The sequence below is a fragment of the Scardinius erythrophthalmus genome (genome assembly GCF_964197995.2).
Source record: "Scardinius erythrophthalmus genome assembly, chromosome: 17".
Taxonomy (NCBI): Eukaryota; Metazoa; Chordata; class Actinopteri; order Cypriniformes; family Leuciscidae; genus Scardinius; species Scardinius erythrophthalmus.
Window position 1 is genome coordinate 13,736,360 of NC_138237.1, and position 12,468 is coordinate 13,748,827.

Sequence of the window (12,468 nt, forward strand, 5' to 3'; positions counted from 1 at the left end):
CACTTCTTTCTACCTGCCATCCTTCATTCCATTTTACCCTTCTTTCTTCCTGCAATCTTTCCTTCCTTCCTTTTATTTTGCCTTTCTTCTTCCTGCCATCCTTATTTCCATTTTAACCTTCCTTTCTTCTTTCCTACCATCCTTCCTTTCATTTTACCAGTATTTCTTACTGCCATCCTTCCATCAACTTTACCCTTCTTTCTTCCTGCCATTCTTTCTCCCATTTTAACCTTCATTCTTCCTGTCATTCATCCATTCATCCATCCATCCATCCATCCATCCATCCATCCATCCATCCATCCATCCATCCATCCATCCATCCATCCATCCATCCATCCATCCATCCATCCATCCATCCATCCATCCATCCATCCATCCATCCATCCACCCACCCATCCATCCATCCATCCATCCATCCAATAAGAGAAAAAAATCTTTCTTCACTTCCAGTTCAACATGCAGAAACAAATACAAGTATGCCTTGTTTGGAAACAATAATTATTTTTGCAACTATGATGTATGCCTCAGAAATTTCATTACGTCACCTTTAAACAATGAAGAGAAGAAAGAAGAGCATTTCCCACTTGCTATATGGATTTTTGCCTGAGCTCTATTAGGATGAGATTCAGGGTTTGAGAATCACTCTGGAAGCAACGCTGATGGACGAGTATAATCTCAGCAACGTTCTACAGCAGAGGGAAAGTACGACAAGCTCCTTCACGGTCGTGTGCCGTGAGAGCAATGCAAGCATGATGCTCTCGTTTATCAACCATCTGCCAGCAGACTGCATGCTCAAAATGTCTAATTCCACCTCAATACACATGGAAGTCTGGACTCCACACTGTTTTATGGTGAAAAACTCCACACTTTAATGAGGTACAGTGTTCCCACACTAATGAGTTGTTGTTTTCCTCTTACTGACCCAAATCTTTGTTTTATTCTTTGAGTCAGCGCAAGAGTAAAAAATTAATATTCTACACTGTTGAATATTCTACCGAATATTCAACATAAATAATATTCTAATGAATATTCTACCACTGTACGGTAATAGGTATTGACACAAATAATAAAGAGAATCACACATGCTGTGATAATCCCATGTAATCTCGCTGCCGGGTTTTTTATGTAACAAGAAAAAAAAAAAAAAACGTGAGAGGACAAAAGAGAGAGATTCTAAAAGTTTAGTGTCCCTAATGGAAGTTTTCAATATTTTACAGCTCTATTAAGAAGTGTCTGTAGATCCTCACTGTAGCCCTGGGTAAGATGAAGGGTCAGGGGGACATTAAACCCAGTTAAGAATCTATCACCCACAGATGAAAGACACAATGAAGGAATTAAAGTGGGAGATTGGATCTGTGACCAGACACTCGATAAAAAAGTGAAGAGAGACACTGTGTGGGAAAGAGAGACACTGTGTGGGGAGAGAGAATGTTTCAGAGTAGCCTGTACTCCAACTTAGTGCTGAGAAACAAGAACCAGTTTCAAGAACCTTATTCAGATACATTTAAGAAAAAAAAAATAAAAAATCGCCATTACACAAAATAATCACACATTTATTTTTAATGAATTAAACCAGATGAGCCTCAATTCTCACTGCTTTCTAATTAATAATAAAATTAAAACAAATGAGCCTCAAACCTCACTGCTTACTGCTTAATAATAATTTTAATAAATAATAATATATAATTTATTAATAATAATAATAATAATAATAATAACAATTATTATAAAAAACAGCAATGTATATAAAAATAACAACAACAACAACAATTAATACATGTATACAAAATAGAGGGGGCTATTATATGGTTCAATATATTCAGTATTAATTATGTCATGGTTTTTCAAAAGTCGAAAAAAGATTTGTTAGTGGAGCCGTTTAGGAGCCAGAAACGTTAAGCAGAATTGGAAGCAAAATCATTAAATTCCTTAAAATTCCCATCACTACTCCTACCTAGAGGAAAAAAAACTGATCTGAATTACAAGCACTCTCTTGAGCTGTGTATTTGTTTCCGCCTGTTTGCTCGGCTCGAAAAACGTGAACTTCAGTGTGCTGTGGTTTCCAGAGAATCCTTCGGTAGAGACCTCTGTTGTCAACTTATATCACCAAATTAATATCAAATGAACATTAATAACAAATCAAGAGCTGTTGTATAGACTCCCCCTCAGAGCAACATTTCCTAGATTTTCTTAAACACGTTCTCCCCTGCAGAGATGGTGCCATACTGAATGTCTTCATTCTCTCATATAAAGGCAATAATCCCTTAATCCTGTTTATGGGTAAAGTCAGCAGAAGAAATGCATGCTGATGGACCATGGCATGTGGAAGTAGCTCTACAAAAGCAAACCACGGATGAGCAATGTGCCTACAGAAGAGTTAGAATGCTGTAATTCAGAGTAAAATGACAGGTGTCTCTCCTGAAGGATTACAAAGAGATTCTGATGCTATAGGAAACATAACTGCCATCATCTCTAAGAAAATATGATATACGCATAATTAAATACACTCTAAAGTTGATCTTGTTAAATCAGAGTATTCACTAACAAAATTTCTCTCTTCACACAATGTACCAAATCTCAGAATATTTTCAGATTTCTGAGTTCACATTTCCGCCCCAATCCCCTGACATCACATTGTATTAATTGGTTCCGAACAGCGGTGCGGTTGCGCCATCAACACAGTTCCACCATGAATACTAGCGACAGCTGTTTAGCTCGGTTGCTAAGTAACAACTTGGGAGGAGAAGGAATAAAAACAGGAATATATTGTTCACTTGACTTTTTTTTTTTGAGACACATGTTTTTGTCTATTTGGTACAGGACTGAAACCTACATACGCTATGTTGAATAAACAAGTAATAAAAACTCAGTGAGTGTTTTAGCGCAATTTTTTGACGTCATGGGATCACAACACTAAGAGATAGTAAATCTTTTCCTGGATTTTTTTTGTGCGTTCCCGAGATTAGACCTTCCTTAACATAATGCCGAAAACCCGAAGTCTCTAGGTGGTCTGGTTGAGGAGTAGATAGAAGTGCAAGATTGGTGCGCACAGACAGAACAGAAATCATGAGTTAACAATCGCAATTTTGTCCGGTGGAAAATTGCGCAAAAAATCTGAAGGATGACATGCAATTTGATTGTTTAACTTTCTCAATAAAGTTGTTAAACAATAGAAAAGGATAACCTTTTTTTTTACATCGTGATAAGTGAACAAACAAAACTAAGAAGACTTAGTTGCAAGAAGGTGTAGTTTTTTTTTTAAAAACAAATCCCTTTTGTTAACCTTTCAAAGAACATTTTAAAGAAAATATGACACTTTAAAAAACCGGGGATAAAGCTGTAAATGACTTATTAACAACAAGCAAATATAACAAAAGATAAAAACACACCAAAATGCTGTTTAACACCTTTCTTTGTAACATTAGGTATGCCGCTATTAAAACTGCAAGAAAACAATGTTAATAAATGTTTAAGCAACAGTTCTTATTTGAAGATGCTCCGATATTTCAACTGACTGCATTACATTTCAATTCATATCTTAAGCTGAAAAATGAGAACAAACATGATAGAATTATGTGTTAAAACATAAAAGTTATGCCAATTTACATGTTGTAAGAAAATGTGCCTTTGCAAAAGCAAATGGTTGTCTTGCCTACATGCTTATTGCATTTGTCTTGCATCCAAGATGCAAAGAATACAAGTTGCCCACCTAAGGCATTTTCTTCAGAGACGAGCATCACTTGGGTAAATTAAACCAGAATGTTTTCTAAGATGCATCTTCAAGACTTTCTCAGTGCGGTTTCTCACATCCTAACTTAGAAAGTAACTTTCATGCAAATCAAACTGAACTTTGACATCAAACAGACAGAAAACTCCAACGTAAAAATGTCTTACTGCAAGTACAATGTTTTCTGAGCAGTGGCAAAACTGCTTTCGTAACAACTTGTAAAGATTCACTAAAAGTTCAGGTGGCAGAGAATGCAGAAAGTGAAAACAAAAACAGAGTTTTTAGACAACAAAAGTAGGTTTCTTATCTGAAAAGTCAAAAGTAGAACCAAAGTGCTCTCCAGATAGAGGAAGACAACAAAATCAAGAGACAGAGGAGAACATCAACAGTAATATCCTGCTTTAAAGAAACTGGTGACTCTTTTAGAGATGCTGCCCCTGTTCCTTTAGTTAATCAGTCTAAATGAGCTGCTGCAGGTCTTGTGTTGTGAACAGTTTGATTATTTCCACTAATAAAGCCATCAATGCAGTGGCCTGAGGACGGCTGGGTTATCTGACGAATCCACTGCCGACATGACACAGCAGGGCACTACTACAACACTGGATAAAAAAAAGGGCACAAAACAAATTGGAATAAAAAGAGACAGCAGGGTGAGTTGAGGGAGGAGAGGTGCAATCCAGGTTCATTTCCGCAGAGGAAAACACAATGGAAGGAAGCAAACAAAGAAAGCAGGGTGACTGGTGTTTCACCTCTTCAAAGGTGAGCTGAAGTACTGCAGACTGAGCAAAGAAAAACAGGCGCAACTCAAGAACAATGCCTTCCGAGCTGCAAGCACAGAGCTAATTGAGGTATAAAAATGCGTGTTGATATGTTAAGGATGACAATTAAAAGGATGGCTAGTAGCTGAAGAGAGAGAGAGATAAGGGAGAGAATGAGAAAGAGAAAGATATCTCTCAATTTGTATGTTAAAACAAACTAAAAACATGTATACATGCATTTCCAATGGAGCTGTATGGGCTAGACTTAAGGCAAAAATGTTAAGCTCATATTTTTGCTAAAACCCTTCTAGTCAAAATCTGCTAAGGGGTAATTAATGGAACAACAGTGTTAAAAAAGTGATTTTTCACTATTATTTACAACAAGATCAGCATTTTCATGGGTTTAAATAAAAGATTTTTGTTCTAAGAGACAATAAAAACAACTTTGTGCATCCAAACCACTTAAAAAATAACTTGATTTTCAAACATCAATGAATGTGACATTTTGACAAGCCAAACATGTCATTCTCTGAGTAATATGCATTTTATTTAAGCCACGAAATAAACTTCCGTAAAATGAGTATAATTAACTACACAAAAAGCATTTAGAACATCTCCAGCCCATTTTATAATTACCCAAAAATCAAACAGTTCACCCCTTATGTTCGTTATTACGCATTTCAAAACATTAGGCTGGCGGTCGGTTGAAATATCAGAACTAAAAACATCTACATAACACACTCCTTGGCATCAATCACTTCACTGAATACAAGCTGGCTAAGAAATAAATAACTATTACCTTACGGTCCATCTGTTTTTAAATCCACATCATTTTAATATCACGACATCGATGTCTGACAAAAAATAATGTGCACAAAACATGGTAGTATTTATGAGAAGCAGAGCTAAAAGAGAATAACAATCCAATTGAAAAACTTTACCGGGTTTGTGAACATCGTTCAAAGCGTTTTGACAAACTTTTTTTTTTTTTTTCAACAAACTACGCATTCTGATTCTGACATTCCTGATTTTAATATTTTCAATAATTTTCTATTCTTTACTGATCTTTCTTTTTCATCATTTTGGCAATAGATGAACTGTTAAATGAGTGATCTTGAGATGAGTCCCTGTAGTCTTCCAATTTGAATCTGGTGAAATATATATTATAAACTTGACAGGTGATTTTTTTATAAAAAGTTTGATTAAGATTAAGGCAATTTTCAAAGTTTGATAAAGTGACTACAGTTGTATGAGGATGGTCAAAACAAAGCTGAAAGACTGGATATGCACAGCTAAGATTAGCACTTCCATTGCTCTCATGTTAACACATCATATTTAAAGTATTGTGGACAAACTAGAAACAACAGGCATTTTTAGCAATGTCTTGCCTCATAAAAATAACTACAAATGAAAATATAAGAAAAACTGTAACTTTACAATAAGGTTCAATTTGTTAACATTAGTGAATTCATTATGTACAAAGAAACTAACAGGAAACTACTTTTATAGCATTTGTCAACCAATGTTAATATCAATGTAAAGCACAAGTTGTATAAATTAAAATTCGACAAAGTTTTTTGAATAAAAATGATTAACAATGAACAATACTGTGTTTATGAATTAACATTAACCTAGATTAATAAATGCTGTAAAAAAAGTATTTTAAGCATTTACATAAGTATAAAGTTTTTAAAAAGCTAGTTGTTCATTGTGACCCATTTATCGTTTTTACAAACTGAGAGATAACTTTCTTTTGAAATAATGGAATGTTCATACTGTAAGACTGTTATCACCAAGACTTTGATTAAATACACAGGATAATTTTCTTTACAACTAAAAGAGACATAATAAACGAGGTTACTGCATACAAAATGCTAGGATTGGTGGAGAGACTAATTACAGATATAATCTATAATTGATGAAGCAGACAGTCAAAGATTCAGCTCATAGGCTTAAAAAAGAGGTATGGGTTTTTAAATATGCCTGCTTAATCACCACAAAAGTGAACAGGAAGGAGCTGCTGTTTGTTCTTACACCGTCGCTAATGGCCAGCCAGATGCAGTAATTACAGACTGTGCTTTTAAAGTAGGTATGAGAGAGAATACGGGAGTATTAGGGTTTGAAAAAAAGCAGATACCCAGGCACCTCGGTTGGTCCTTAAGTGAACTTATGCGAGAGCCACAGCCAGGAGTGGAGGTGAAGAGATCACGTTGTATGTGAGAAAGTTGTGAGGAGTGACAATAAATTAATGTGAAAAGTCTGACAATGTCCATCCAACAATGCATTTTAACACATATTTGAGCTTCTGTGGTGTACGTCAGAACGTAGGCTCACTATTGGCCGGCGCTGGTCATGTGTGTGATGCGTGTGACGTACAACACAGAAGCACTGCGCTGTTACACTACGTGAACTCATTCAAGAGGCCCACATAGAAGAAAATGAATAGTTGAATAAAGTCGTTATTTCTGGGTTTTTTTGCGCACAAAAAGTATTCTCGTCGCTTGATAAACTAATGGTTGAGCCACTGTAGTGACTTGGACTAGGGCTGTCACTTTACGTTCGAAAATCGATTGCACAAATCGATCGGACCAACCAACACAAGTTTCGAAAACGAAAATAGGGAATCGATTTTAACGGTCTTTTCTCGGAACGCGTCCAGCTCGTCACGATACGCCCGCAGCGAACGCGCATCACACAGCAACTCTGACAAACACACATTATACTTCTGCGTAATGTTTCTATTTTTATTACAAAAAATGTGATTTCTGCCGGTATTCAGACAGTCACATGCATACAGATACAGATTCAGGCTACGGTCAACAATCGTAGGCAACATTTGTTTGACTTTCTAACCGTAAACACAGGCATGTTGAAGACTGCAGTAGTTTTCATTGATGTTATGGCAGTCCACTCTGCTTATTGTTTTTCGAGAATGTTTATTGCTTATTGCTTTTCGCCCTCTTTACGTTCGTCCTAATGCCTGTTAGTTGTCCGTGGATTTGCCCATATTTGGCGTTTAAAATGTAAACGTCTTTAGACATGGAAAATCGATTTTACAATCGATTCAATAAACACGTCTCAAAAATCGAACAGGATTTTTTCACAAAAGTGACAGCCCTAACTTGGACTATTTTAAACATTGTCTTTTCTAACTTTTCTGGGCCGGCAAGTTTCAATAACATAGAAGCCTATGGAGGAGTGAGACAGCTCTCAGATTTCATCAAAAATATCTTAATTTGTGTTCCGAAGAATAACGATAGTCTTACGGGGTATTACTGACAGACTTTTCATTTTTGGGTTAACTAACCCTTTAAATTATAATATTTCACAAAGATTGCTGTTTTTTTTAGTTTAGTTTTTTACATTTTTGATAAAATAAATGCCGCCTGGGTGAACTTAAACTCAAACTTTTTAAAAAGTACTGTACATATACAAAAACATGCCAAATAACCAATTAAACCTGACAACTATGGTATTAATTTAATTATTTAGCTCAAATAATTCAATATATGAGTATAATCTAGCTAATCCACTAGCATTCTTAAGCAAATAGACCAGCATATGCCTTTACCAATAAGTAAATTGGCTCTTTTACATTAAAGGAATACCTTCCTTTTTATAAAAAAGAAAAAGAAGGACATCCTTCTACGAGTGGTCAGTCTCCTCCTCCTCCTCATACTGTCTGTAGTCTATATTCAAGAGCCTGTGGATTTTATTCACTTCTTCAAGTATTTTAAGTCACCAAAAACCAAAGGGAAGCAGTAGCCTTGGATGTACATAAAAAGAGAGAGGGACACAGGATCAAAAATGATTTAGCTGTGGAAAAAGTGCCCTAGAGGGGTCTGTAAAATGGCATGCTGCTAAAAATGTGCAGACAGCCTTTAAGCGTTGCTGTCATAGCTGAGATACTGGTGCTCAGAGGCACTTCTCAAAGTCACTGACATGAGTAGCACATATCCGTCTGCCAAAATAAAACATGAAGAGATTATTACAGCCACCTTCTTTTAACCTCCTCCAGGTCTTAGTAACACCCCTAATCATCGAAATATATTCTTTTGATTAAACAACAAACAAGTCTAATTCAAAAAGATTTTTATATTAATGCAATTTTCAGCATGATATATTTGGTAGATATTTTGAAATGCGTACGCAAGACATGCAAATGTATTTCCCTTACTATGGCCCTCAAAAGCCACAACAAAGATAATTCCTGTCTTTCACTTTTCATGTTTTTAAAGCAGTCTGCTGGATATGAAAGGGAATGCCGAAACCATGCCAGAGGGTAGAAAAACTAAACACTTCTAAAAACGAGAGCTTTAATTTACTAAGTCTAGGAAAAAACATGAAATATTGGTAGAGGCAAGAGCTGGGAGAAAGAGAGCAGAGTGGAAAAATAAAAATGTTTGTATAATTTATTTAAAAAAATATCTCGGATTTCATGTTAAGAGTAGTGCCGGTTAAACCTCAACAGGGTGATCAGGATCCCAAAGCAAAGTGGAGCGGTCTAGTAAGACCTTGAAGTTTATTTTGTGATAATGGCAGTTCATTATTCTTGTTCATGACTACAATGATATTATAAATAAATAATATAAAAACCAAATTAATAAATAAAAAGAACATGAAATATAGATCTGCACTTCGGATTCTAACTGGGTAACTTTGGAATACTCATAAACTACTTTCAACATACTTCAATTTGGGACACACTAATTCTAATTTCAAATACTATTTAGGACAGATAGTATGTGAATTTGGGTGCAGCAATTCAAACTGTGCAGAGCAGGTGGGTTGGGAACCTCTGCTCTAGAGAGCAGTGTAATGAGAAAAAGATATGCTCTGTTGCAGAAGAAACCTCTGTGTAGTTCAGAAATCCTTCTAATGTACAAAAATAGTTACTCAGAGTAGAGGGTGGAAATGTAGTATTGTGGAGAAAAAGAAGAACATTTTGATCAAATTTTTAATAACATGTTTGTGGGGAAAAGGAAAATAAAATGAATGTATATAGTTGTTTATGGCATAGATATGCACTTTTATGACAAATAAAATATCAAACCAGTCCTTGCTATTGCATGCATCAAACAAAGAGTGTGTGGGGGGGGATGGGGGGCTTCAAATTAAAGCTCAGTTACACAGAGGTCTGGAACGGCAGGGAAATGTTTCCACTTCTCATTAAAAGCAGCAAAAAGACCGACCATTTCATTTAAACATGAGAGTGTGCCAAAACCTCAGAGCTGGAACCGCTGGCGGTGCAGCATTATGTCTTATGGAGAAACTCAAAGGCAGCAGCACAAAAACATTTTTGATGATTTATGAAGTTGAGGGACCAGCCAAAAGCCTTGATTATAACACAGGGAAATATTAACAAGGACCTCCCCAAAGCAAGCAAAAATTTAAATCCCACTAAGGTTCCTAGAATGCCACACAAGAACAAAATTTAGTTGATTTCATTCAAATTAACTTAAGAGGAGAAACTTGAGTAGTTGTATGGTTAAACTGAAAAATCTAATAATTAGACCATTAAAGGTGAAGTAAGTAACTTTTTTATCTTAACCGAACAGCTTCAGAGTCATTGGAATGGTTATATGACTGTTTTCGGGTTAAAGCAACTTTGGGCCGGCGGGCCGCATCAGGAAGTATCGCGTGATATCAGGTCTCGCGATGTAACAAACTGCTTTACGGTACTGCACACATATACTATCTGAACATTTATATGCTAGCCTTCTGTGTATTATACATACCTCAGTGGACATGACTCCGTGCGTTCGCCGGGTTCTTTGAAAACAAATGCACATGACCAGCGGGAGAAGATGGGACGAGCCAACGAGTTTTGACGACAGTGTTGTCAAATATCTATTCCGAAGCTGTAGGGGAAGCTCTATAGAGAAACCCGCGAGCAAAAGGCGAGAAAACAGCGAAGAAATCGGCAAAGCTGCATAATGCAGCTTTAATAAAACCAGAAAAACAACAACTTTATGCTTTCAATGATCTGGAACTCACCAGACACAGTTTACTGCCATACTAGACTTGTTTTAATGGAACTGACATGTAAATCTTGTATGAGAAAGGTCTGATGAGGAGAAATAAAAAAAGGACAATGGACCCTGAGACAACCATTACCATGTTTTAAAAGACCTTATTAAACAAGAATACATGTTCTTCAAAGAGAACACTTCAAGAATTGTGATGATGGCTAAAGCAGACGGTTTTAAATACGAGACTGGGTCGCAATTACAAGAATCGGGACTTTCATAACCTGCCAGCTTTAAGGTCAAACTTCTTACCTGACCTTAAAAATAATTCAAAGCCCCTGAACCATCCAGGAAAATACATTATCCTCTAAAAGTCAATCCACAGCAGACTCTGAGAGTCTCCAGACACAATTCTGCCATGTAAAAGCTTTATACAGCACAAGTTCCCTCATATATATAAAAAAGAAATACGAAGAGGGAAAAACACGTGAAATGTGGTTACATATAGCTGACTTAGAACATCAGACTTTGCTGAGATGGAGAAATCTGAACCAAATGTCATTTGCTTTGAAGAAGATCCCAGAAGATCAAGTTTAAATGCTGGCTGAGACCGACGAATTTACAGGGCTGCTGAACTTTGCGAATCACGCCAAATGCCCTCTGTGGATCCTGAATTAGTGACAAAAAAGGAACATAAAATTGGATAACTTTTATTCACCCATAAGAAGAAAAAAGGCTTCCTGGCAGTTGGTAGGACATGGGTTTTAATGAGGGATTAGTTAGTGAAATATGACTGTCCAAATAAACTACTAACGTGTAGTGTGACGCTCAAAGCAACTGGTTGTGGGATGGCGTCCTTGAGGTATGCATGCAAAAATGTTACAAGAATAAATTGATTTTCACAGGCTTGGGGGTTCCTCTGTCCTTCCTCTGAACCTCCGAATTTCTATCCTGACCGTGCAAATAAAAATCCTCCAAACTGACTTGAATTAAAGAGCAGTTAAGTGTGCATGAATGCAGATGCACTGTAAACTCACGCCATCTTACAATGCTTAGACGTGGTTCAGTTTTTCTATAAGTTTTCTTCTAATGACATGATAAAACGCACAATTTAAGATATTAAACTACTCAAGAATAAAAAACAATTCAGTGTGCAAAATTTTTCTTGACAACAGCCTCGATTTGAGAAAATTTACTGTCCATAAAACTTACCGGGGCATGAAACTGTATTTTGCTGCCATTACATTACATAAATAAATATATCAAATCAAGAGAAAGAAAAGTGTAGTTCTCAGAAGATCTCTAGCATTATTTGTTTGCTTATGCCACTTGAGTTAATACTTAGTTGATCATTTTAAGAGTGATTTAAAGGGATAGTTCAACCAAAAAAGAAAATTTTCATCATTTACTCACCCATATGTTGTTAAAAACTTATATAAAACTTTTTTTGTGAATGACATGAGAGATTTTGAAAAATGTTTGGGTCCAAACAACATTGAGCCACATTTACTTTGATTGCATGGACAAAAAAAGAAGACATTTTTTCAAAATATTCTGTATTCCACAGAAGAAAGTAGGTCATACTGCTTTGGAACGACATGAGAGTGATTAAATGATGACAAAACTTTCATTTTTGAGTGAACTATCCATTTAAGCATCCAAAAGAATCCAAATACTTCTTGGGGCCACTGTATATAACTTGATCTACCCAGTTAATTTGGGGAATGCATGGTGAATTTTATGCACCCAAAGCAAAGCCAAAGCTTTAAGAGTTTGGGAAGCGTTCAGCACATGCGGCAGCTGGAATGATTGCCACCCAGCTGGAAGTACAATTAAGAGTGGAAGACATTCAAAATGAATAAACAAAAAAATTGCACAGCTTACAATACAAAAAGTAAGGAAAAAGTGAGGAAATTAGCTAAAGCCGTAGCCTAGCTCTGTCTCTGGAGACGATATTACAGGCAGGGCAAGCAAATAACAACAGATCCTGCTGTGAACACGGCACTGATGAGTT

At 36.2% G+C, this 12,468-nt stretch overlaps 1 protein-coding gene across 6 annotated transcripts in view; it reads right to left on the reverse strand.

Annotated features, from left to right (window-relative positions):
- The window catches only part of sfswap (splicing factor SWAP), an 89,224-nt gene that overhangs the window by 44,482 nt on the left and 32,274 nt on the right, over nt 1-12,468 (reverse strand). The gene's annotated exons all lie outside the window — the stretch shown is intronic.